The sequence below is a fragment of the Delphinus delphis genome, chromosome 18 (assembly GCF_949987515.2).
Source record: "Delphinus delphis chromosome 18, mDelDel1.2, whole genome shotgun sequence".
Lineage (NCBI taxonomy): Eukaryota > Metazoa > Chordata > Mammalia > Artiodactyla > Delphinidae > Delphinus > Delphinus delphis.
The window spans coordinates 22616203-22644144 of NC_082700.1; the positions used below are offsets into that span (position 1 = coordinate 22616203).

The window sequence follows — 27942 nt, forward strand, 5'->3', positions numbered from 1 at the left end:
GAAAAAAAATATACATATGTATATATATGTACGTATAACTGAATCACTTTGCTGTACACCTGAAACTTTGTAAACCAACTATACTTCAATTAAAAAAAGACAGAAGGGAATAAATAATGTGGGGCAATTAAGTCCCACAAAATGTACTGAACACCTTACTATATGCTTTATACTATGCTGTGTCCTTGATGGGGGAAACATTGATATTGGCATGAAGTGAACAACAAGCATGTTCTTTATTTTGCTCTAGAAACTATGCCAAGTAGTTCACCTCATGATTGACTGCGATCCTATAGTTTTGAAATTATTAATATTTTTAAATAGTAACAATTGTAGTAATACCCCCCAGATATTTTAGCATCTATATAATGCCTTAGATTTTACAAAATTTTTATGTGAACAATCTAATTTAATCTTCATAATAATTTTGTGAGATGGGCGTCACCATTATCTCTAATTTACAGATGAAAAAGTTGGGCAGGCGTTGGTAAAATAATTTACTGAAAGTAAGACAGTAATTGGGAGACCCATGGCTTGAACCCAGGTCTTCTGACTCTAAGATGTGTTTTCCATCTTCATGTCACATAAGTCAACAGTCTAAAATAAAGCACTATGAAGCCTGAATTTGGATGCATTGTGCCCTTACTCTCATCTTATTCCATTTGTAGAATTTACAAGTCAATTCCATTGGTTTCCAGAGTAATGCAGTTATTAGAAGAATTTTGTGAAATTGTTGCTCGGGCAAACACTGCCTTCTTAAGGAATGTCACTGTGAAGTTTCTTTTTTTTTTAATATTTATTTATTTTATTTTTGGCTGCGTTGGGTCTTCGTTGCTGCGCGTGGGCTTTCTCTAGTTGCAGTGAGTGGGGGCTACCCTTCTTTGCAGTGCGTGGGCTTCTTCTTGCATTGGCTTCTCTTGTTGCGGAGCATGGGCTCTAGGCACGCGGGCTACAGTAGTTGTGGCACACGGGCTTAGTAGTTGTGGCGCACAGGCTTAGTTGCTCCACAGCATGTGGGATCTTCCCAGACCAGGGCTCAAACCTGTTTCCCCTGTGTTGGCAGGCAGATTGTTAACAACTGTGCCAGCAGAGAAGTCACTGTCACTGTGAAGATTTAATTGTGGATTGTGTTTCTGCATAGGTATAGGATATATTTCTTTCATGAGATTGTTAGAATGCTCAAAAAAAAAAAAAAAAAAAAAAAGGAGACCTGATGTGAGTTTCACTAAAAAGTTTAAAACATTTATTTTATTTTCATTAGTTACAGGTAATCATGTGTAACATGAAATCTAAAAAGAGAGTGAAAATAGCTTTAAAGAAATATAAGCCAGGGCTTTCCTGGTGGCGCAGTGGTTGGGAGTCCGCCTGCCAATGCAGGGGGCGCGGGTTCATGCCCCGGTCCGGGAGGATCCCGCGTGCTGCAGAGCGGCTGGGCCCGTGGGCCGTGGCTGCTGGGCCTGTGCGTTCGGGGCCTGTGCTCCACAGTGGAAGAGGCCACAGCAGTGAGAGGCCCGCGTACCGCAAAAAAAAACAAACAAACAAAATAAATATAAGCCAAATACAAAGTCATAATTGACATTTATTTTTTAAGAATGAAATAAGATTCTAGTTAACTGTCTAATTAATGAGAAGCCTATATGAGTAAAACACATACACAATCACACAATTATGCATGGTTGTTAGCAAAACTTTACTGATTTCCTGGAAATTCTAATAGTCTTCTAGTCCAAGAACAGATTACTATATGGCCCCTTTGCCAAAGTTAGGGTAAAAGACAACAACTACTACAATAACTTGGGGTAGTGCCTTAGTTGAGGCTCATATAACAGAATACCACAGACTGGGTAGCTTAAACACCAGACTGGTATCTCTCACAGTTCTGAAGGCTGGGAAGTCCAAGATCAAGGTGTTGGCAGATCCAGGGTCTGGTGAAGACTCTCTTCCTGGCTTGCAGATGGCCATCTTCTTGTCTTATCCTCACATGGTAGAGAGCAAGCTCTCATGTCGCTTCTTGTAAGGCTTGTAAGGCCACTAATCCCATTCATGAGGGCTCCACCCTCATGACCTAATTACCTCCAAAGGCCCCACTGCCTAATACCAATACCATCACTGGGGATCAGTCTTCCACATAACGAATTTTGGGGGGACACATTCAGTCCATAGCAGGTAGCTTAGATCTCTCTCCCTCTCTCTCTCTCTCTCTCTCTCTCTCTCTCTCTCTCGCAGACACGCACATGCACACAATAAGAACAAGATCTTTAACAAAATATCTTTTACCACAATAAGAACAAAATCTTGTTTTTCTCTCCCAGACTATTGTTTCCCTTCCAGAAATCTGAAATGAAGATTGTCTCATTAAAACAGCTGCTAAAGGCCAACTTCCATTTCTTTTCATTTTTCCTTCTATAATTGTAATGGAATAAAACTATCAAAATATATTATCCTACTCTGAATTTTCTATTCAGAGAATAGAAATTTACAGTATCAGAGAATCATCTGATTAGAAGAGTACTTGATTGATTATCAATGTCTGTCTTTAGGAAATACTATGTATAAATACTTTTATTTAGACCTATTTATAAAGATCTTCAGAGAGGACAATCCCATCATCTTTCTTATCTCAATTTGGATGCAATCACTTTCTTTGTCTGGAAACTCTTCTCTATACTTTGATTAAATCCCTTATACATCACAGATTAAGAAATACAAATATACAGACCGGATCTTTACATTTGAAAACTTGACCCTTGGACTGTCTTAAATATGGAAAAGAACTTGAGTTCATGTATTTCCAAAAACTTGTGATTGTTATGATATGAAAATCACTGAATGTTCAGGCTGGGTCACACAGGATGTAACCCTTAATGAAATCTTCATGGTGTGAGGCTTGGTCCCCAGTTTTGCAGTTGCAAAAAATTGGTGAGTGGTCTGGTCCTGAGCAAATGATTCATGCTAGCTGAAATCACAAGAAACTGGTTTACAAGGGTGAACATGTGGTATGATATGAGGGGTGGGGAGTTGAACATGAAGGAGGGTAGGCAGATGCATGCCTTTTCTGCTGGGCATGTTTTTTTTTAAGATATCAATACTTTATGTATTCAGAACATAGCCTAGACATGGGAAATAAGTAAAAAGAGACCGTTTGTAGTGAAAAATAGGTGTCCCCAAGTCTATGCAATGGAGTTCTGTTTTGAGCAGAGAAGAATCTACAGTCAGTCACACTGAAGAAACAAGAAGAGATGGCTGACACCTTGAAGGAATACAGAGAAAGCAGACATGTGCACTCAAAGGTCCATTTGTTGGTGGAGGATGGTGTATTAGTCCAGGTTCTCCAGAGAGGTAGAATATATATATATATATATATATATATAGATAGATAGATATAGACATATATATATGTGTGTGTGTGTGTGTGTGTGTATATGTATATATATCTGAATCACTTTGCTGTACACTTGAAAGTAACACAACATTGTAAATCAACTATACTTCAAGTTTTTTAAAAGTTAATTTTATTGATCTCTAAAACAAAAAAGAGAAACTTACCCATGTTCACCCAGAGAGTGACAGACCCATGATTTAAATTTAGCTCAATCTGATCTAAAATCCCATATTTTTACTTTTCTATGCTCTCTATTTACTATTAAATATTATATTCATTCCAGTGATTTTAATTTGTGACGATTAAAGGATATACAACATACTATATTTTAGCAGAACTGCCACAAAGTAATTAAAATTTTAAAATATTTTGGTACTTATTTTTTCTTAATTATTCTGGTCAAATATGGCCTTATTATATTAACTGAAATAAAGGGTGACTTTTGATAATGGGGTCAAAAGAAATAAAAGTGGAACACATCCATCTCTTTGAGCTTCAGCCAAGCCGAGTACCACATATGAGGGGCATTCCATGGCTACTCTACTCTCATGGACTTGGTTCTGGAGCAGTGGCCTCGTCCTGTCTCCGTTTCAGACTTTCTTCTTTCACCTCACCTTTCAGATTCCATGCTATAAACTTGGTACCTCTTCCTGCCCAAGGCCACTTCTTAGCCCAAGGTGGACCTATAGACATAAACTTGCAGCATCTAGGACAGGAAAGAATCAAGATAAATGATCCTGTGCAACAAAAGTATCCCTTTCTAGTTGCTGAAATTCTCTGATTTGCTAAACATGATGGCTCTCTTTGATGAATGCTAGAGACATGCTATCAATTCTCTAAAACTTTTTAATGCATATTGCTATGCCATGTATACAATTTCCAAGATTATAGCGTGTCTCATATGTTGCATTTTATTATCTCATTCTTTTCTTAGATGAGTTGCACATACAAGGTGGTAACTTATTTCCTTAAAACTTTCATAATTCACAAGGTAGGGTGTATATTCTTCAGAGAACTCCTATAGATAATTAATCTCACCTTGTTTTCTTTGTTTCCTTCCTTCCTACTGTCAATTCTTTAGCTTTCATTTTAAGAGTGATGCCAGAGGTCCTGGTCTCCTGGATTTACAGAATGGGATAGCCTGGATTGGGGTTGTTTTACTCTGGGAACTTGTGCTCTGTACAACTAACAAATCAACAAAATTATAAACATTGTTATTATGTTCCATTAATAATTATAGCTTCCTGGGTGAAATACTGAGCATGCTCAATTGCAAAAGCAGGGGATTCTTTTGGAATTATAGTCAGCATTTTCGTCTTGAAGGACTGTTTATAGCCTCTTAAAACAAAATAAAACATACTTCCCAAATTTTGCCTGCAGCAATTGACACAAAACATGAACACAAACAATTCACCTCCAGGCCAACCTTCTGTATAACCGGTAGATGGTCACTCCAGTGAACATTCTGGTTACTTATTGAAATCAAGAATCTTTCCTGCTCCATCAGGGAATTCAGTACCAGATCCAAGGTCAGAGCCGGACCTCATCTTGGGGGTGGAGGTTAAGTAATGCAAAGCATCCACAGAATGGCTAGAGGCCAAGGAGCAGGGCTTGTGACTCCAGAACGAGGCAGCTCAAGGTGAGATTAAGTTTTTAAAGGGTCATTAAGAAGTACTCACTGTTAGAAGTGGGGAAGTAAAAGGGAAGGTTTCAAGGATGACTTGGTAAAATCCTGTTTAAAGGACTTGCTGAGCAAAGAATCCTGAAGAGTATGAAAGGAAAAAAAACCCAAAACCACTTTTGAATCTTTTTGTGAAAGAGTTTAACTGTTTTTGCTAAAATGCTAGTATATATTTAAATGGCTGATACGTTGACTTGGATGACATTTTAAAACAATAAACTGATGCAAAGAAGGTGTCTGGAAAGATATACACCAAAGTAGGAATGTCGGTTGGTCCCTGAGAGGTGATGTTACAGCATTTTTTTTCTTCTTTATACATTTCTGTATTGCTTGTTTTCCCCCAATAAGTACACACACTGCTTTCACAATTAAGGAGGAATAAACAGTGAATTATTTTTATTTAAAAAAACTAAAGTTTACAGTTGGTCTTAATCTGTAAAATAAATGTTTCTATAGCTAAGTTAGCAGCTCAAAACACCATTGGGGAAGCAGGATCTGTGTGACAGGAAAAACAGAGACTAATTAAAAACAAATGAACACAAAAGCTTGGGTTTTGCGACAGCAGCAGAATTTACAGAATTACAACACCTCTAGAATTATGGAACCCACAAGTTCCTGCATGTGTCTGTTTCTGCCAACTTCTGGTTGTCTGTGGCTTTCTTAAAATATCCTTGGAAGGGACTCCAAGAAATCATCAAATCAGTTCAATGTTCTTTAAGTTATAGTCTAACAAAGGCTCCAGCATTTCTACAGGAGCTTCCCATTCGTGTACGTGTTCCAATTTTCTGCCACACACTTGATTTAAATCCAAGATTGCGTAGACTTACTTAGCTCCCACAACATTTGAAGCCCTTTCTCACGTTGTAATTTTCTTAATCAATGAGGTAGTTATTATTGTCCACATTACACAGGAGAGTCAGCTGAAGCTCAGAAAGTGACTTGCCCAAGGTCTCATAGCAACTTGTTTGCCAGGCTGGGATTGAACTCAGATCTTACAACTTGATGTCCAGTGCCATTTTTATATGACACTAAGACTGCCTCTGGAGAAGGAAAAAGATGTGACTGGTAGTCCTGGTGTCCCCACATGAAGCCTCTGGGGCCCTTGGAGAGGCAGGCTGTGTAAGTGGTCAATACATGGATGGTTGAGCTTTCCACAGCTCTAATTATGTGACTGGCTTTACGTTCATGCCACCCTATAAGTGGGAGAGGAGTTCATGGTAACACTTCCTTTAACTGAAAACCTCTTGTTTCCTTGGATGATTGCTTTTCCTCTTTATAAGTTTGTCATGAATTGAGTGAAGGAGTTGTAGTTTCAAAAGTTCTATTAACCAAAAATAAATAACGTTAATAAGTGAAAAGAACAGAGGGCAAAAATTAAGAAATTTTAAGGAGAGTCATAATAAAATATTACACTAAAATTATCCAAGAATAGACGGAAGGGTCTTTGTAGATACAGAAATTTCAAAACACATGGGTGGTCCTACTAATTTGTGGATCAGTTGAAATATAAACTATATAAAATTGATTAGCATATTCTAATCAACTCCACTCTGACCAGGGATCTCCAGGGATACTTAATCCACAGCTGTCATTGCCAATATGGCTGATTTTTTTCTTGTCAGTAATTTTCTTCTTATCCCCAATCTAAAATTCAGAATTCAGCAACAGACTAGCTTTTTACCTTATACATCGTGTGGTAATTTAAGTTATTACTACTAGGGAATATGAATATGAAAATATGCATATATACCTTGGCCACTAATCAATTTTCAATGGAATGGTTTATTTACTTAACAAATGGCTCGTTAAGTCACATTGGTAATTCAAGTTGAAGTTTTTTGTACCTGGTCAAGTGATAAATTATGCTTATGTTCACTTTTTTGTTCCCAAGAATAATGATAGCTAGATTGTAGGCTCCTTAAAGGCAGAGATAGATTGCATTTTATACTTTATTTGTTAACAATCATGGCATTAGGAATGGTACTGATTATGAAGTAGGTACTCAATAAATACTTGTGGGGTTTACTGATTTGCTTATGCATCTTCTTGGTATTGACAACCAAATAACTTATTGGATTAAAAACAGAAGTAAGGATAGTAGTATATCTACCAATTCATTTCCCTTTAGCCATAAATATCAATGTGCAAAGGATCTATGTTAGACAGGGGTTCTTAACCTGAGCTTCAGAGGGTGTTCCTTTAACTTCCTGAAATTTTATTCAAATTTTTTTTGTGTTCAGATGCTCACTTTGCAGAGGAGAGGATCTAGAGCTTTCTTCACCTTCCAGGAAATCCATCATTCCATAAACTATTAAGAACCTGTGGTCTTTAATATTTTCGCCTGTCTCCGGAATGTCAGCACTGATAACTCTGGAAGCCCACCTACATTTGCTTGGAATACACTATAACCTTTTTCCTCTGATTTTTGACTTCCCCAAACATGCCTGATCTCCAATTAGAATTAAATTGCCCTAAGTAATATCTGGAATAAAACAATGTATAAGAGCATGAAGAGAAACAGGATAACTTGAAACTTCTTCTTGTTCCCATGCTACACTCTGTACTGAGCTGGCATTTGGGTCCAGATGCAAGTCAAGGTGTTTTTTTATCATTTAAAACTCTAATGCACTAAGTGATCTGTGACCTAATTATGGGGGAAATTACCTGTATCCTTATGCGTGCTCACAACCACTAAACTCAACAGCAGCATTTCAGCTAACGGTCCCTGCCTTCTCACTTGAGAGAATTTGGAGCAATCTGCTCCCAGCGTGAGCAGTTGACTTTGGAATTCATGGTACATCTCACAGCCTAAATTTACCAGTCTTCAGAGGCAGAAAGCTTTTGTTATAACTTTAGAGGGGCAGATTAGTTAATTGTGGACAAATCAGTTTGAAGTGTTTCTCTACACACCCCACCCTTTCCCAATCCAGTATTTTTAAGGAAGTTAATGTTTGACTAGTTCATTGCACTGCTGCAAATTGAAAAAAGCAGTTATGTTAAGGAGCATTCCCTTTTTAGGAAGAAAAATCGAACCTTTATAATTATGCTATTAATTCTCAGTTCAACTGATAATAACATATGAAAATGAATTTCTCGGTAGAACATTTTATTATTATTTAGTGTTTAGCTAGCATGAAGAGCTATGGTTTATAGCATTTTAATCGTAGCTAGTCCTCTAAACTTTTAAGTGGGTCAGAAACACTTTCTCTCTTATGTTGTTAGTCTTTCTTTCTATGGTTTATCTTTTAAATTAACATACATTAAGACTGCTCCAAGCCTACCTTCTTATTTTTAAATGTTGGCTTCTTGTAAATGTATTTGTTTTTACAAACACAAGTCTAATCCCTTTGGTGCTCATCAGAGAAGTTATGGCTTTGTTCCATTCTTCCATCCTACCAAGTAAGCAAGCACTTGGGAAGCTGTTGAATGAAACCATAAAGGCAACTTTTTAAGCAAAACAAAATTATTTAAAATTATATTGGAAGACTCTAATAGCCATTTTAAAGGTTGGCTGTCAAGAGCCCATTTTGGGTGTCAGAGTTTTTCTGCTCCTTCTGCAAGTTCTAGAGCTTCCTTTCAAGTAAAAATTTAAGATATCTAAGCTTTCAACCTAACAAAAAAGCACGTGAATTCCATATCACAACAAGTGGCTTCTAAGAAGATTGTAAATTGAGTGACAGAAGAGGAATCATTTAAAGGGACTCCCACTAGAGAACAGACGGCAGCACCCAAATAAATCCATTTTAATTTTCACTTTATTTCAGTTCTATTTCAAAGCTGTGATATCATGAGTGGAGAGAGAAGCAGCTCATAGAAGAGCCTGAGTTCAAAGGGACTGAAATTTAGCATGGAATGTAAAATCGAGGACTTTTGCTTCTAAGAGGATGACTGTAGAAATACCAAGGTTGAAGGATGTGGGCTTGGTGCTACAGCAGAATTAGTAGTCTGGGGTGACCCTGCATGTATTGGCAAGTAGCCATTAAGTAATGCTCTTTACAAGAGAAAATCTTGTACCCGACAAGCTATTAGAAACGTGCATTTCTCTTAAACCTCTTTTCCTGCCCTTCTACTCTAGACAAGACATTATAAACTGCTAATGAAATGTGACTTTCATGTTGAGAGACTGGATTCCCCCAGGATTGAAATGAAGCACGCTTTAGCCTTCTCACACCCAGGTGCCCCATCGGGTTCTCTGCAGAGTGATCTCTGCCAGCACCTTGGTGAGACTGCACAATGGGTCAGTACTCTCTGCTGTCATTCTTTGCACTGGGGCTCTGGCCGACAAAGGGGAAAATAGTCACACACAGGGAAATGGTATAAGTTAAAATCAAGCAAGCCTGGTGGGGTGGTAATGACTTTCCCAGCATCCAAGTCTTCGCCTTCAGGACATGTGAAGCTAGAAAACAATGTCATTCATTCAGCATTTATAGAGAACACACAAAGTACACGGTGCTGGGCTCAGTACTGGAGGGCATGCAAAAGTGTACGAAACACAAACCCTGCCCCCACCCCTGCCCGAGGATTCTTGCCAGGAAGGGTATTTCAAGTATCAACCAGACCTTATGACCCTTTAAGAAATTCTTGAGGGAATAAAAGTGCATTCAGAATTTAAAACAAGCATGGACAAGAATACCGCTAGGACAATAAGTCTTTTAGGAGAAAGGGCACGTAAATGTGCCTGAAAATTTTATTTCTATCGTATACACTGTAGCTTGGCTGAATGAGAGAGTAGAGGTTTAAAGGGCCAAGAGCGGCGCCAGGCTGGCCGGTTCTTGGAGAAGCCGGACTTCAAAGAAGTCGGATGCCTGCACAGTTAGCTGAATCCGAACAAAGAGGAAGCCGGCACTTTTACCTGGGAAGTGGATAACTTCGAGGAAAAGTGGCCTCCGAGGAGGAAAAAAGGCAACATTCCGCCCGGAGTGGAAGCCCTCACAACCCTCGACTGTGCCTGCTGACCGCACCCTTGACCGGCCTCACCCTCGCTCCCCCGCCCGGCTTCCTCTACCCAGTCTAGGCGGCAGGCCGCGCTCCAACGGGTTCCACCGCCCACTCCACGCCCGCAGCTCTTGCACGCGCCGGCTCCAGCCGGTAATCGGCCACGTGCGCCGGGTTCCCCGCTCGGCCCCTCAGCAGGCCGAGCGCCTCCAAGGCTGCGGTGGCCACGGTGGGGGCTCGATCCCCGTCCCCACGCGCCCAGCCGAGAAGTCCGGACAGCGGCGGTGGCGGGAGCGAGCGGCCCGGCCCCTCCCTAGAGGGAGCAGCGCGACAGTGGGCTGCGGGCGCCGCCTCTGCTGCATCGGTGGCTGCGCGTTCCGCTCGGCCCAGCCCAGCTCGGATTTGGAGCCCGCGCGCGCCGCGCTGCCTTCCCCTCCTCCTCTGCCACCGCCCCGCGGGCAGCTCCCCCGGGCCACACGCACGTTCGATCCTCTTTTCCCTGGTTTACGGATTTCCGAGGGCGAAGAATTTCGCCTCGGTCCCTGCGAGTGTCTCTCGGCCTCTCTCCCTCTCCCCTCGCGACTCCCCCTTCCCGTGGGCGCGCGCGCGCACGCTCGCTCACACACACACACTCACACTCGCCGGCGCGCGTGCGCACGGCCGCGCGCCCTGAGCCGCGGAGTCTCCAGCGCCTCTCAGCAGATCCCACTCTCTCCGGCGCCGGTACTCACACAGGCTTCCAGCCGCCACTGGGCGTCCTCTGTCTGCGGTAGCGCGGCCGAGGCGGCGGTGGGAAAGGTAGCTGCAGCCCGGCGCGGTCTCAGAGCTCCGTGCCCTGGACCGAGTCCGGGGAGAAGCGGAGAAGGAGGACGCCGAGGCGAGGAGGAGCCGCGCCGCGCCCGAGTCCGCGCGGCTGGCTGCCTTCGCTACCGGTACCGCAGCCCCAGGTAAGCTGCTCCGGGGCCCGCAGCATCCCCGGGGCGTCCAGGCTCGGAGCGAGGGTTCCGCGGTCCCGCCGCCGCCGCTGCTGCCGCCGCCGCGGCACCAGGACAGAGGCTCGGAGGGGAGTGGGCTCGGGGGGAGGGGAATGGAGCTAGAGGTGAGGCCGGTAGGGAGGGGGGCAGGGGACCGTGGGGGCTTCACCGCAGCCCCCCGCGCCCTTCCCCTCCCTACCTCAGCTCCAGCCGGGTGACTTTTACGAGCCTGGGGGCGCCTGGCGCCCCAGACAGCTATTCTCAGCTCTCCCCCGCGCCGCCAGCTAGTGTTGGCTGCGGGCTCCGCGCCCGCCGCGCGCCTACCACCTCCCGTGCACCTTGGACAGCGCACCCCGCTGCCCGCCGCCCCCTGAACCGCACCCGGGTTCGCGTCCTGCTCGCGCAGCCCTCCCACTGCTCTCTTCTTTCCCGGTTGTCACCTTCCCGCCCTGCATCCCTTCTCCCAGCCGTGGCGGACTCCTCTGGGTGCGGGCCGGAAACTTTCCTCCCCGCCTTGTCTGAACTAGGTACTATTGTTGTTATTTGTGACTGTCCCCTTATTCGGGGAACTCAGACACAGTGGACTGGTTTTCCTCGGCGGGAGGCCCGGTCCAGCCCGAGGCAAGAGAGGCATTGGGCAGCAGGACTCGGCGGCTGCCAGGGTGCAGAGCCTACGCCTCGGTAGCCGGACGCCTGCCGCCTCCCCACTTCTCCGGACTCCACACGTGCGCGCCTCCCACGGACGCCGCCCCTCCCCGACCACCCCACGTCCTCCCCCTGCACTGCCACGGCCACCCCATAGGTTGGACACCTGGGGCTTGCGGGTCCTGATTGGCTGAAGGCGTAACCCCGCCTCCTTTCCGGGGGGGTGGTTTGGAGTGTTGTGGTTGTCATCCCGCGGCGCGCACATGGGGGAAGTTGGGGTCGACAGGTGGGGAAGCGGGGCTCGGTTGGATCCTCTCGTCCTATTGTGTATAACTACGCTCTCACCCGCCTTCCTCCAAATGCGCTCCTGCTTTTCTCCTTTTCTGTTTTTTTCTCAACATTTTGCTGCTGTGACATTAAAAGAAAAAACTGGCTTGTAACCTTATTTTTGTTAATATTGTATTTGCTCGGTGGCGGCGATTTTTAAAGCAGATCTAGAAGGATGAGGGAAACAAGTGCTTATGGGGAGGTTCGTGGCAAACTGGGCTGCAGATTTGAGTCCGGTAGTTTGGAGAAAGCAATGGGTGCCTAATGGTTATGAAGAGGGTGGAGAAAGTGAGAAGGAAATTGTTTTTTGGTGAGGGCCAGACACAGGTGAGCAACCTTGAGAAGCTGAGGGAGAAGGAAGTGGGTCATGTGTGGGGTGAGACGTGAAGGAGAAACCCGGATGGGCGCTCCCGGGAGCGTTTTGCTGAAGATGGCTCTGTCCGGAAAAGTAATTTTGACTAGTATTCAGTTCATTATTTAACACACTTTGTTTCTGTCTTGCTAACGTTGCCCTTTTGATATATTTTATAGTAATAATGTCAATCCACGTAATGGGTTTTGCTTATTCCAGTTTCTTGCGATATATCGATTTGCAAGTGGTAATGAATTTCAAAAAGTGAATTTCAAAGGCTCCTTTAGAGGGATGCACTAAATAGTTAAAGTGCTTTGGGGTATTGTGAAGGGAGACGGACGAGCATTGCATAAAATCCAAAGACTGTTCTGGCATTATTTAGGGTCTTTGCAGAAATATATGTGTGTGCGTAAGTGACACTGATTTCTCTTCATTTCAAAGCATGATTGCCTCTAGCACTTTCCAGCTTTAATTCCTTCAGGCTGTTTTGATGTTGTGTCTGTACATCTAAGAATATTGTAATTCTTATCTTTAGAAGCCTTGTCAGTGGAAAACAAACAGCAACTGATGCAAGCTAATGTTGACAACTTTATAGTGAGTACACTGTGCATTATTTTATTTGTAACCTAGTGAAATATGCAAGAGCAACATAGCATGACTGTTATTCCCTAGGGACCAATATCAAAACAAAGTGGGGAATCACATGAGGCTATTCCAGGGAGCACAGTTCAATTATTTAAAAAGTGAATATATGTTAAGATTCTTGGGTGTAAAGAAAAGCAGACTATTCCCACTTGAATTATTATCTTTGTACGCAGTGGTAGCAGATGATTTGAAGTAAAACGACATATTAAATATGTTTGATGATTCCAAAGTAGATAGTAAAGGCTTTCCATTTATTATTTTTATATAAGTAGAATTACTTTTCTGACTGAAGAACTTTGTATTCAAAGGACAGAATTTGATACATCTGGCAAATTGGTAATTATTGCTATTGTTGAGAAAATAATTCTTACTGTGTTTTCATATCTCCAGGTCATGCTTTGATTTGCCCTCAGGGATTTAGATGCTAGTTTTTGGCCTATCAAATTGAGATGGGTTGGAAGTAGGTAGAACAAAAATATATATAGTCACACACACACACACGCAAAATGTATGTATGTATATCAGCACACAGCTATATATTTATACACATAATTCGGGGGTACATTCAGTGTGTTTAGTTATATATATGTTATTGTCATCCTTAGAATTTTTTCTCATTTCTCGTTGTCCAAATGGTGGCCCTGTTTTAAACTGTGGAAAGCATTATCACCCGTAAAATTGGCCCATAGATCATGGAAACAGACAATAGTATTTTGTTGCTTGGCAACCACCTACTGTGAATGAAAAACAAAGCAGTGACAGCTGCTTCCACGTCCTGACACTCATAACTGTAGCTCAAGCATCGCAACCCTCCAAATGATGATCTACTAACTTTCATTTGAGGAAGGTGAAGTGGTTTCCTTTTGGGGATGTTTTTAAAATGTACATTTAAAATTTTTATTATAATAATTATATTGGTATTGTGGGATGAAATGAAGCATCTAATTTCAGTTGCCCCCCTAAGCCTATAGTATAAACTGAAAAATGCAAGCCTGGGAGGATTGTTTAGACCCTTCTCATTCTTCCCTTCATAGTCATTAAGCACCGTAAGCACATTTTCTGCTGCCGTTAGATGCTCTTAGGATTTTACAAAAACTTGAGTTCTCTGTGATACCTAAATAGGTGACTGGATTTTACTGCCGGGAGGGAGTTAGAGACTGATGCTTTGGCCTAACCCTTTAGTTTTAAGGGACACTGAGGCACAGTTAGGTGTTGTGATTTGAGCCTGGTTACAGAGTCATCTCCAGGATGTCTTGCCTTGGGTCACACTTGAAAAATTTTCTCCTGTTTCCTCCCTCAAATTATTCTTTCTTTGTTCTTTACACAGAATTTGTAACCAAGATTTTTATCCTAATAAAGATACTTAGAAAATACAGTAATATTTGGGAGTCAAAATTCAGTGTTGACACCAGGCTACATTATGGTTTTAGATGTATTGTGTATTCAGCCCTCAGTCGCGGAAAGTCCTGTGACTTTCCACCTCTTTCCTCAAACTGGGGAAGCCCAGTCCCTTGCTTTGGTAATTGTTTACATCTTTGGACAACCTTTAATGATCTATTATTCTCTAAATGAATTTTAAATGGGGATGAGATTGAGGATTGTGTTGGTCAGCTTGTATACCTGCAAGAGTTTAACCGTTACAGCTAATTAATCACGTCTTGTGGTCTGTCTGTAACGTGATAGACGTACTGTTTAGATGTACTGTTGATCTAGTGATCCGGGCTCAAAAAAAAAAAAAAAAGATACAAACGAACTTATTTACAAAACAGAAACAGACTCACAGAGAACGAATTTATGGTTACCAGGGGTGAAGGGTGGCAGGGTGGATAGATTGGGAGTTTGGGATTGACATGTACACACTGCTACATTTAAAGCAGATAACCAACAAGGACCTACTGTATAGCACAGGGAACGCTGCTCAATATTTTGTAATAACCTAAATAAGAAAAGAATTTGAAAAAGAATAGATACATGTATAGGTATAACTGAATCACTTTGCTGTGATTCACCTGAAAGTAACACAACATCGTTAATCACCTATGCACCAATATAAAATAAAAATTAAAAAAAAATAGAGTACATGGGACAGACTGTGCAGCTGCATAATCTTCGTTTCAGTCTTTTATCAAAGCTGTCTTGCCAAAGGTGTTACCTGAAGCCTGCTTGTGGAGGACAACTCATCTATCTGTGAGAGATGGCCATAGTGCAGATTGCCTCTGAACTCTGAAATGATAATGAATGGAGTACTGGATGGCGAACTTGGATCACATGTGCATTATTAAGGCTTTTTTCTAAACTTAGGCAATGTATTGCATGTGTGATACATTTTGAGGTTCCTTATGCTATTTTAAAGAATCTGTATTCTGTTATTTATTATTTATGACAAAGGTAGTCATTGAACTTTAATACACCTTAACTGGAAGAGGAACTTGGATTGGACTGGTTGGAGAAACAGTGTAGTGACAGTATTAAGTACCATTGCAGAGCCATTTTCACCAGAAAAGCATGCACTGTAGCAGATTTGTAGGGGAAATAAATTGATTTACAGCATGTTTAACCTAGTTTTAGAAGTCTGCTGTTAACTTGTTCTAGCTCGAAGGATTTCCAAGCAGAATAATAATTTCGCAGATTTCAAGTGAACGTCACTGATTTTTAAAATCATTTTTCACAGTCTGGTTGTAGTTTGTTCAGGACAAGTGCTTGCTTTGGATCCCCTAGGATTAATCTGAATTTTAAGGTTATTATTATTTTTAAAAATTCAGAACCATTTCTCTTTGCGTGGCATGATGTTAAATATCCTGTACTTCATACATTTAATTTATTCCACTGGAATCTTGAAATTTAATGAACTTCCCTCTCCTCTCTTCATGTTCAAGAGAATATGTATGCGTACGTGTTTGCATTCTTTTCCTTTTCATGGTTTTCATCCTAACGATAGAGCACCAAAGGGCCTGATTTGTATTTTTTTCATACAGTAAAGAGGTTTAAACAAGAGATATTTGCGTTTTCCATTCCCTTATGTCAGCTTCTGCTATTATAACCTGTAAACTCTCACCCACACAAATAGGATGATTGCTAAACAAGCAAACAAATAAATATTTATCCAAGCAGCATCCCATTTGCTGCCCTTCAGGCTGGCCAAGAAAGCATATTTTCTCACTCTTAGACACACATATACTTCCACACCCACCCACATACACATTGAGTTTAAGGTCCTGTAGATTCTTTTTTTTTTTAAAGAGTAGATGGAAATAGTATTTGATTGGGAGACTTGTATATGATAGATTTTAAGTAAAGCTGGTATATTCAGATTCTCAGAAACGTAGCAGCAGAGGAAGAATTAAATTGAATTATTCCCTTTGGAAAAATTTCAAGTTTATGCTGAGAACATAACCCATGACCCTTACAACAGTACCCGCAACAGAGCCTGCCACGTGGTAGACACTTAGTGTGTATTTTGTGCAGTATGCACCTGCCGCCTCCTTTATGTGATGCTGCAAATATTTCAGTCTGTATCTGCATGAATAGCAAAAGTTGGGGAAATGGAGGAGAAATGATTGTACTTTTCTAATTGTTTCTGGCCGTGTATAAAAACATGTCAAAACAACTAACTTAGCCGGTGATATTTTGGAATATACTTCTTGTTGGTGTAGAAAATTATATCAAGGGTATTGATTTTGCACAAATACAGCCATCCTAAGTACAGAAGAGCACTTTAATAGCCCACAGCAGCATAACAAAGGTAACGGCAGCTGGGCCGAAGGAATACTTTATTTAGCTGGAGCTGGAGGGTGAAATCTGTTCCCCCCCGTGTAATTATCCAGACTGGAGTGTGGCCAGGGCACTGTGGTTAACAACCCAGACGGGGAGAAAAGCCGCCGATGAGGTCTTTAGTGACTCCGACTGTCCAGACCTCTGCTTTGGTTTGTAAGAGAGCACCTTGAGTAGCTTGAAAACCACAGAAGCTGTTGTGCATTTAAGGGATAGAGCCCAGAGTTACCATAGAGGTCCCAGGTACCAAATTTCTGGTGATTGGAAGAAGTCTTAAGCCTGAGAGATCAGTGGCATTGAAATAAGACTTTCTTCTTCATCCTGCTCCATCTTTGTGAAGTATGTGAAGGGCGACCGTGTCTCTGGGGACAGCCCTGGCAGAATCACCAGGTAGGGTAAAGCCTGACAGGCTTCCAGTTCCCCGTAAAGCATCCTTCACCTTTCCACCACCACCTCCGTTGTTTGTCTCGCTTGTAGGGTTTAATTCACAGTTCTGTAGCAGCAAGTGTCTGTTAAGGTGTATGCTGATCAAAGGTTATAGAGCTTTTCTGGAGGGATTCCTGAGTGTCTTCCATATATTAGGTGCTCAATAGATATTTGTTTCATTTTACTACTATTTTGAGAGATAGGGAAGATAGTTATGTCCACAGAACCTATGTAAGTAATACCATACTAGTTCCTTTTAGGATGATTTCTTTAACAAACATTTATGGAGCATTTACTGTATGACTGGCATAGTATCTGGCTTTGGAGACCATAGTGATTATTAAGGCACAGTTCCTGCTTGTAGCAGAGAATATGCTGCCTGCAGGGAAGACTTGCAGGAAGTACACAAATTCAGTGTGGTTTACAAGTGACTGTGCTGCGGGGAGGGAAGGGGGAGGAGGTTTGGAGAACAGGGCAGGGGGCGGACCATGGAAGAACTAGTAAGACCCATCAAAGATTTGGAATTTTATGATATGGGCCAGTGTTTCACAATCTTCCCGTTCTTGCCACAGTACTGATTCCTGGGTCCCAGCCCCGGCCCCCCGAATCAGACTCTTCAGGGACACGCCAAGTCGAGTAGACACATTCGTATGCCCGGATGCTCACTGCTCCCACGCACATCTGCAGAATTCTTCTGCAAGCACCTACTGTTCTCCACCTGAGGGCTTTCTCTGTCACATGTGGGGCAGCTGTAGGGCAGCAAAGTTAGATGGCCCCAGGAGTGGACCTCATCCAATGATTGAAGAGAGCTGGGTGGCAGTACCCTAGCATCTTGGCCCATCGGGTGCAGAGACTGATGTGTGTCCTACGCTGTGTCCCAGGATCCCCTAGTGAGACTGATGATGTTGCCCATGGTGGCCGTCTGCTAGATAATCTGGGCTTTCTTGGCTGCCTTCCTTTCCCATAGTAGTCCTTCCTAGGATCCCCTCCCAGATGAATAGCTTGCATTGAAATTCTTTCATGGACTTCCCTGGTGGTCCAGTAGTTAAGACTCCACGCTTCCACTGCAGGGGACCCACCAGCCTTAGGTCTTAGGCCACCAGCTCCCAAAGATCAAAGGGTGTGGAGGGTGGGAGAAGGGAAGCATGCATCCAGGAAGAGAGCGGTTTTGAAATGAATTCTTAATCATGAAATGAGGAGGTTAAGGCTTGTTAGCTGATCTGAAATAAGATCAGGCAGTCTCCTAATTGTCCCGTGCATGAAGACTAAGGTCCTGGCTCCGTCTGCAGTCAGAAAGGCAAAGCCTGAATAATCAAACAGGAGCAACCTAGCACCGTCATATTTCTGCAGAAGTAGCACTGAGCCAATGACAAAGAGAAGACGGAATTCTGAGAAGTTGTAGAGTGGGCCAACACAGAGTTTACTGGGCCTTGCTTCACTGGGAGATCAGAGTCCTGACGGTAGAAACACTGCGCTTGTGAGTGTACAGACCGGAGACAGTATGGGTGAAACACGGTGGCAAGGAAGAGGCCTTATTAATTTAGAAGAGTAGGCACATGTTTATGATAGTTTTTAATTAAACTTTTTATTTGGAGATCATTACAGATTCATGTGCAGTTGTCAGAAATAACATGGTCAGAGCCTGTGTACCCTCTACCCATTTCCCCGCTGTGGTAATGTCTTGCGAACCTATAGGGCAGCATCGCAACCAGGACATGGATCGCTGCGGTCCACCAGTCTTGGTCAGGTTTCCCCAGTTTCACCTGTACTCGTTTGTGGGTGTGTGGGCCCAGGCGTGCATGCGTATATTTTCTCCTATTAAATACTCGTATTTTAAAATTTTTTCAAAGAACCTTTTTCCCCTAGGATTTTGGGGGAAAAAATGCACTTTTTAAGACTAGTCTTGGATTAATTGTAACTGAAGAAAGGGTATGAACTATAGAATAAACCCCCCCAACCCTTGCAGCTCGGGGACTGTGCAGAGTAGATCAGGGTCACCTGCACGCAGCAGGAAGGTCAATAGGCCAGTCCGGCAGGTATGGCTTCCACTTAATTTATTCCTGTGTGACCATTATATGGCAGTAAACAAACCTTTTAAAAGTGTATCTGTTGGGAAAGAGGCTTGCTTATTACAGCTCGCTGTGACTCCTGGTCCTTGCCCCAGGCTTCCTGGCCTTCCCCCCCACTTCCCCTCCGTGCGCCGGAGGCTCACCCCTGCAGGCTGTTCACCCAGGTTTCCGAGTCAGCTGGCTTGCTGTGTTCAGCCCGTGGAAGGCACGTGGGAGACAGCAGGGAGAAGGGCAAAGCCAGTATTTTTTTCTTTCCTCCAGCTTCGCGCGGCGTTCCCGGGCGGAGGGAATCCCTCCCCGGTAGCACCACTCATGCTTGACAGACCTCCTCTGGTTCTAGCTGCTCACAAGTGACCTTGGCCCGTGGACTCCAGCAGCAGCCCCTCCTTCCGTTGTCTGTTGTCAGCCTAGGCAAGGCGGCAGCTACCTGCCCTTGCTGATCTCTGGATTATCTCACTGTCACGTGTAGGCTCCCTGCTCCCCCATCACCTGAGTAACCAATTCTCTCTCGTAAATTTCCTCCGTGAAAAATACTTGAAGAGATTCCTATTTTCCTAGTTAGACAGTCCCCAGGTCCGGAAAGCGTGGGCATGGTGTCACTCTGATGACGTTTTCCTCTTTCTGACATTTTGGCTTCTTCCGCTGCGAAAGTCTGGCCAGCTCCAATCGTGCAGAAAGTACCTGCATTTAGAACGTCACTCCTCCCACCAGGAGCCTCCTTTACTGACTATTCATCCCCTCCTAGTCTCTGGTTTTCCAAGCACTGATTTCCCTTTGTCACATTTATTCGGCATTTTGGCAACCTCTCCTAGTGTCCTTGTTAGTCTGTCCTTGAGCTCCTCTTTTTACTCACCATCTCTACCTGAGTTTCTGCCAGTGGTTCTTACTGACCTTACCTCCGTGGGTAATATCCTTATGCCCGTATTAACATGTTGGTCTCATGACTCACGCCCGAGCGTCCTCTGGGTTACAGGTTACACCTCTGCCCCCTAAGGATTTGGTTGTGCCAGCGCTTCCCTTCCCTGCACAAGCGTGCTTTCTAAATGTGTTACCAGGCTCCTCCCCCTCATCTCCTATAGAAGCGCGCGTGGTTCTCTAACAGAATCATCGGTGAGAACGTTAATAAGGATGCTTTGGGAAGAAGGGGCTAGGACTCCAGGAGCACCTTCGACGCTAAAGCCGATTGAGAAGCCACGTCAGAGGAAGCCGAGCCGGTGGCCAGCTGGCGTGGTGGCCTCGCGCGCTACCTTAAGGACGCTGTTCAGGCTCCTCCCCCTGTCGGAGAGCAGTCTTGTTGGTTGCCCCCATATTGGTCCCATAGTTGGCCGCATCGGGCAGCTTTGTCCCTTCTCCGGGGGGTCCCCAGCCAAGCACAGAGAGCTGGGAGTTGGAGCAAGGAGAAGGCTTTCGAGCTCTCTCCGACTAAGATGCCAAGAGGTCGCACAGACAACCCAGTTGTAGGTGCCCCATCCTCAGATGTCAGGAGCAGTACCTTCAGGCGTTGCAGCACACATGGGGTTACTCTAAATTCACCACCAGGTCTAGGGACTGGGGCTTGGGAAAGCCCAGAGCTTCGGCGAGAGAAGAGTTTAAGTGTAAAGTTATACTTATATACTTATATACTATACACTATATAAAAGAGTTTAAGTAGAAGAATAGCCTATGGCATGGGTGGTAAATGTGCTCAGGTCTTGACGTTCTCCTGCCCTTGCAGGGGGAACAGGGCTGGAGAATGTTCTATGGGCTGGTGCACCGGATTTTGCACAGATGGATGTCCTTGGAGCTGGGCCACTCGCTGGCCTCTCCTCTGCCCGGTGATCCCACGTGTTGAGACCTGGGTGGGAAGACTGTGGATTAGGTGGCTCTGGGTGAGCTGACAATGGAAAAGAAATAAGCTTATTTTAAATGGGCATAAGCTTTGAAGGCAAGTAATTAAGACACACTTCAGCCTCTTGGACAAATTAGGGTTCTAGTTAATACAAATGCAAGATTGGAAAGAATAAATCACTCGCACACCTATAATCACTGAAGAACAGTTTGTTTAGTAACAAAATACCAATTATGCCTGCTCTTATGTGAGTTTCTTCTCTATTTCCCTTTAAAAAAAAATCCCTCAGAACAGACTGAGTTGAAGGTCCTTTCTTCCTGGGTTGGACTCTATGCACTTTCCTTCAAGAAAGTGGTGCCCATGTGAGGGCAGCCCGCGGTTTCTCCTGACCTCCATCTGAAGCCTGGTCTTTTACCTAGTTCAGTTGCATCTTTCTGCAAAGGTACAGCCTCCGTTTCTTTCCTTATTACTCAGCGATGTGCAGTGGCACAAGGAGAGAGTTTTTAAAAGGCATTTCCTTGAGCATCAGGGACTTGATTCTGTCCAGAAACACAAAGCAGGTGCTGTAGCAGGCAGAGAGGTTGCTTTCTGTGCCTGGTGGGTGTTCTCCATCCTGTGTTGAGTTGGCCCTAAGTAGTTTCTGATTTTTCTCATCTAGTTATTGATGTCGACATATATATTTTAAATCTCCCGTCATATTGTGACCTAGCTCGATACTCATTTTGTAGTAGAGATTTAATGTTTTTGGAGCAAAGCATGCTACATAATCTTTGTGCCAAATGAGTAGGTATTTATGGTTTCCAGGTTCCCACTAGGTTCTGGGAATGCAGTAGCGAACAAAAATCCCTGGTCCTGTCCTCCTGGGAGTCCATAGTTTACTGGAAAAAATATCAAGTAAAACAAAAATCATTATGTAATTGGAGCTCATGATAAGTTCTTGGAAGAGACCAGATTTCTCTGAAAGGATACCATGAGGTGGTCGGGGAAGGCCTATATGGGAGAGTAATTTATAAATTAAGACCTGAAGGTTGACTGGGGTTATCCCACGGCAAGGTGGTGGGGAGGGTCCCATGTATGAGGCCCAGATGTGAGAAAGAGTCACTGGAAGATAGCCAGTGCGGCTGGAGTGCAGAGAGTGAGGGTGACAGTGGCTGGAATAAGGCTCTGAGATGTAGGTTAGGGCCTGATGATGCCGGACCTACCAGGCCAGGCTGAGGACTTTGAATTTTAGCCTAAGTGCAGTGGGGCGCCATTGAAAAGTTTTTGTTTTGTTTTTCTTTTTTCTTTTTCTTTAAATTGGGGTGAAACTTATACAACATAAGGTGAACCATTTTAAAGTGAACCATTCAGTGGCATTTAGTATATTCACAGTGTTGTGCAGTTGCCACCTGTGTCTATTCTAAAACATTTTCATCACCAGGAATGGAAATCCCTACCCACGAAGCAGTTATTGAAGGGTTTCGGGGGGAGTCACGTGGTGCGATCTGTAGTGTGGAAGATCTTTCTGGCAAGTTTCTGGAGAAGGAATCGGAGAGGGCAAGAGCGGAAGCAAGACAACCAACTTGGAAACTGGGGTCAACTCCAGGGAGAGGTGGTGGTAATGACCTCCTGGACAAGCGGCAAGAGTAGTGACCATAGATGTGGAGAAGGATGGAATGATCCAAGGAGAGTCATCTAATCGGGTTTGATGATCTGTTAAGGGATTTGGTCACCTTGTAATAACCTACGTCACTCTTCCCCAAAGGGTGATCCGTACCCTGTTTAGATCTATGTAGGATGCTTGTTAAAAGTACAGCTTCTTAAGCCCACCTCAAGATACTGATGCAGAAGGACTGAAGAGGGTCCCTAAGGGGCTTCTTACTGGAACTGAGGTGTGAGAACCACTCAGTGTCTTCTTTCTCATTCTGATGCCCTTTCAGGTTGAAGGCGGCCAACAGTCCATCCAAGTGGGATGAGTTAGAACGAGACACAGAATAGACAAATGGATAACCTAGGGCATGCTTGTGATTTTGAGTGGGAGGGATGCTTTCCAGAGATGTATCTTTAACTTGATCCCAAAGGCAGATGTGTAATATAGACAATTTTATGGGTGGTGTTTATCTTTGATTCTTTCCTTTCGTGGAGTGTTGGGACTCTCCCAGAATTAAACGGTGACTGACTGTGAGCCATGGCATTATCATGAAATACAGTGTAGGTACAATATAGTAATTTATTGTAAAAGAAACACGTGCAGGAAATTAACTTCTAAAACAAACCATCCTAGTATTTTTGGAGTCACCTTATATCTACAAGATTCCTGCTACTTCGAAGAGATGTTTACTTAACTGATTTTAGAGCCAGAGTTTCTGAGACTTTATTGTCAGAAAATCCTACAAGCTGTAGTAAAAATCACCGATAAACAGATCAAGGTTTTTGTCTTTGACTTCTGTTTCCCATTTGCCTTTGGTACGTTTTTCTAACCCAGTTCTTCCTCTCAGAGATGTCACTTCGAGCCAAGTCTAAGCCGCTCAGATGTTTCTATCCTAGTGGTGTTTGGACCTTTCAGATAATACTCGTCCTCCCAACAATTTATGTAATATGTTTGGTTAAATTATACCTTTAGAACTGAAAAAGCTCACAGAGAGCATCCGGTTTTCTAGTTGGCTTGAAGTGATTTAAAGTGACTGTAATCGTCCTCCACTGCTGAGGAGTGGGGTTAGGCTTTGGGGTGGGAGGTCTTCCCCATGAGCAAAGGGTATGGATGTCCAGCATCAGCGAAGGGCTGAACCCTCTGCATGTCAGCATGGTAGCACCCCACACCAGCCGCCCCTGGGTACTTTCTGTGCTCACTGTCACGTGTGTTACCCTCTCTCCACCTCCCGCCCTCCCGCCACTGCCGCTTTCCCTTTTCGGAAAATGAAGTGCTCAGCTTCTTTAAGAAGATGTTTCCTTTTGATTAATATCATTTCCACTCTTCTAGAAAGACACTTAGGCACCTCTGGCTGTGTTTCTTTTTCAGCATGTACAAATTCAGATCTTAAAGCAGTTTCATTGCTTTGTCATGGAATTTTATAATGAAATAATATTTTGAGTGCCTGGGTAGCATCTTCAATTTTTTTTCCCCCCCTCGGAACACTTCAGTTTGGAGAGGGATATGAGGCAAAGCCGTCCCCTTCTTTCACACTAGAGGGAAACAGAATCAGTAAATAGCCAGCTTTGTTTAAAGCTTGATTTTTCTGCGGCCCCTCCCCCCAAAATGCATGTTGTTGTACGAGAGCAAACACTATACAAGAATACAAAAAGGAAAGGAAAATTCTTCGGAAATAATACAGTTAACCATTGCTGACATTTTAGTAAAATTCTTCCAGGAATATCTCTCTGTCTCTGTCTGTCTTTCTCTGTCTCTGTGTGTGTGTGTGTGTATACATATAAATATATATATATATGTATACACACACACACATATATATTACATATACACACGTACATACACACACAAGATACAGATAAAATTCTAAATAAATGGAATTTTGCTGTACATGCTATTCTGTAATCTGCTGTGTTGTTCTAATGACATGTTCTGGGCATCTTGCCATGTCAACAAATATATCTCATCTTTTTTTTTTTTTTTTTGCGGTACGCGGGTCTCTCAGTGTTGTGGCCTCTCCCGTTGTGGAGCACTCCGGACGCGCAGGCTCTGCGGCCATGGCTCACGGGCCCAGCCCCTCCGCGGCATGTGGGATCTTCCCGGACTGGGGCACGAGCCCATGTCCCCTGCATCGGCAGGCGGACTCTCAACCACTGCGCCACCAGGGAAGCCCTATATCTCATCTTTTTAATGACCGATTAGTTGTATTAGATGCTTTTCATTGTAAGTAATGCAAATCCCAGGGCAAACTAGCTTAGATAATAGGAACATACTGAAAAATCCAGTAGGTAGGGTCTTCAGGCATGATTTAGTTGGGATTTAGGATTTCTTTCTTTATAATTTTCTCTTTCCTGCTCTTTTTCATGCTCCTCATGGTGGCAAAATAGCTGTGGTTCTAGGGGCCCATTCACTGTCCAGAGAAAGAGAGCTTCCCTTAATCATCAAACAAATCATTAAAAAAAAAAAGTCCTGGCTTCCTTCTACTTGGACCATTTTAGGTTAAATGACCAGGGCAGGGACTTCCCTGGTGGTCCAGTGGTTAAGACTTCGCACTCCCAGTGCAAGGGGCCCGGGTTCGATCCCTGGTCAGGGAACTAGATTCCACATGCATGCGGCAGCTAAAGATCTCCCATGTCGCAGCCAAATAAATTAATTAATTAGTTAAAAAAACGTGAGCAGGGCAATGTTCTGATTGCTTCAGATTTGGGTGGAAGTTCATGCTAACCCTTCTGGACTTCATGTATAGGAAACTCAGAGTACTGGTAGAAAAGAAGGGAAACAGCTTGTTGAGGAGGCTGTCAGATTTTATTCTAGGCTTACTGATAGACATTTGTCTCCAGTTTTTCAATCTAGAAATCATTACAGCTCAAAGCATGCTTGTAGGTACATCATTTTACACTTGTGCGATAATCTCATTTGGGTAGATTCTTATTAGAAGAATTGCCGGTTCAAAGGGTATGCCCATTTTACAGTTAATAGCCATAAGCCATCTAAGCTATAAGACCACCCTTTTGCCAATTATACATTGAAATCCTTCCACTGCCTGTTGGGAGTTTTTAATTTTTTACTTTTTAGCTTTTGAATCTTTAAGTGGAGACTTCAGACTTACAGCAGAATTTCAGATGTCACAATTTCTCTGAGCAAGACACATTTGACGTGACAGAGTTTAAGGTTAATCAGAGCTTCTGTGGTGTAAAATGTTTCACCAGGAAGGCAAAGAGAAAAGGATGGAGAGGAATGCATTCTACCAGCTGCAAGTCTAGTGCTTGATGGGCGATGGCTCAGGGATGGGCTCTTTGGCTGCCATTGGCACGTGCTCTGCATTCACCCCGTCACTGTCTATCTCACGTCTCAGTGTGATATGAAGACAGGCCAGACATGATTGGAAATGCTGGCAGAGGATGGTCATTCAGACATTTACCCTGCACTTTCAACTGTAGTACATCTGAGCTTCTTGTAGTTGAATTTAGTAGGAAAAAGCTAACTTGGAAATCAGTGGTCTCTCGGATGGTAGGACCTTGTGTGCCTTGGTCATCCTTTGGAGGATGTGAGTGGGGAAGCTCATGGGAAGACACACTTTCAGGGACCCAATGGCAGTGGGATGCTGTTTGCTGGGATAGCATTTGTTAGTGTGCGTGAGAATGGTGTGTGAGTGGAAACCTAGCAGGAGAATTACAGTTAGCATCTTTTGAGTATTTTCAGGCACAGTTTCAGATGCCATCCTGTTTGATCCTCATGGCAACCTTTTCTTATGGCAATAATAAGGGGAAACCAAGGCTCAATAGATTGAGTAACTGGTCCACTGTCATAGCTGGTAAGTGGAAGAGGCAGGAATTTTGAACCCTGTCCTCCACCACGTTGTGTTCTGTGATGCTCCTTGTCTCCCCAGTAGAAATGATTAGTAGCGACATGCTTTGTTTTTTCTGATGATGCAAAAGAAGGAATATAATCTCTAGTATTAAGATATGGCATCGAAGAGATTCACCTGAGAATTGTAAATGATAAAAGGGACCGAAAGTGCGAATAGCCCAAATGAGGTGTGTGACCCAGAAAGCAAAGAAGTTGCGTCAACAGTGACAAAGAGGACAGGCTTCCCTGTAGGAAGTGACTGCAGGGTGGGAGTTTCATGAGCATGAGACATGTAGAAAGGGGCCAGATGGAAAAAAGTAGGTAAGATAAAACGTATGAAATACGTGAGCATGTTCCAAAGCTATGCATAGGCTGAAGAAATAGAAATTATTATTGTTAAATTAGATATGTTTGTCACAGAAACATATTTCCATGACAGCATTTTATCACCGAGTAGAGAAGTGGCGGAGTTTTGGAGATGTGTGAACTTGGCTGCTGTGTTGTTGATTTGGGTTCAGAACACTAGAAGGATATGGCTCGATGCAGTCAAATAATATCCTCATCAAGAAGAAGAAGAAAAAGGGAAACTTACAAATGAAGCACAACGGTATCAGGTGCAAATACATTTATATGGGAAAAGAGAACGTTAGGGTATATAGCATGCTTCGTGGAGAAAAGTAATGGCTTGAACTCACAGGAATGGAATTACCTAAGACAGGGTCAGTTCTTCTGACATTTAGAATAAGGAAGAGTTGTTTGGATCGTGGGTCAAAAGGAGGGCTCCAGCTCTCTGAGTCTCTGTCGGATGCCCCCCAACTCACTGCCGAATACCGCGTGGAGTCGGGGAGCACCACCAGGTTGCGTGGCCCCAGCGAGTCTCCTCTTGCGCATGGGAACCAGCGAGTTGCTGTCCTCAGGCTCCCGTCTGCTGCCGAGCACAGCCCGTGCCTGTGATGTCTGCCAGTGGACAAGGTGATTCAGAGCCACGGGGGAGCGTGTAAGGCTTTGGCGAGTGCCCAGATATACGTGGTAGGCCCCACTCATCGTTAGTGCTTTGGTGGGAGCTGAGCGCGTCCTCTCCCACTGATGCTCTAATGAAGCCATTATAGAATATCTGCTAGAGTAGCTCCTTTGTCATCTTTCCTGGGAATCAACTCCATTGCCCAGTTGCACTGATCATTAAAAGCTTCCTGAAGCGTGTAGCCCAAACTCTTCTCTCCTTGGCTGCAGGCAGTTGTGGCTGCCCTATTTGGCAGTCGCCGTGAGTAGCTGTGAGCCCTAGTGATGTTATTGGCCGAGTTGTTAAACAGAAGCTGAAGAAAGTTTGGCTCCCTGCATCCTTCAGGGCAGAGCTCCTGGTCCCCGGGTGAAAAACAACAGAAACAGCCACTGAAAGTGTCATTGAGTGGCACACCGTGAATGGCCTTCAGT

At 43.7% G+C, this 27942-nt stretch overlaps 1 protein-coding gene across 4 annotated transcripts in view; it reads left to right on the top strand.

Moving 5' to 3' along the window:
- Positions 1–10659: 10659 nt before the first annotated feature.
- Positions 10660–27942, top strand: part of ENOX1 (ecto-NOX disulfide-thiol exchanger 1) — a 610579-nt gene continuing 593296 nt past the window's right edge. For all 4 annotated transcript variants that reach the window (XM_059995963.1, XM_059995964.1, XM_059995965.1 and 1 more), the window contains exon 1: positions 10660–10945. The gene's annotated coding sequence lies outside the window, so the exon portion shown is untranslated. The remainder of the gene's footprint in view (positions 10946–27942) is intronic.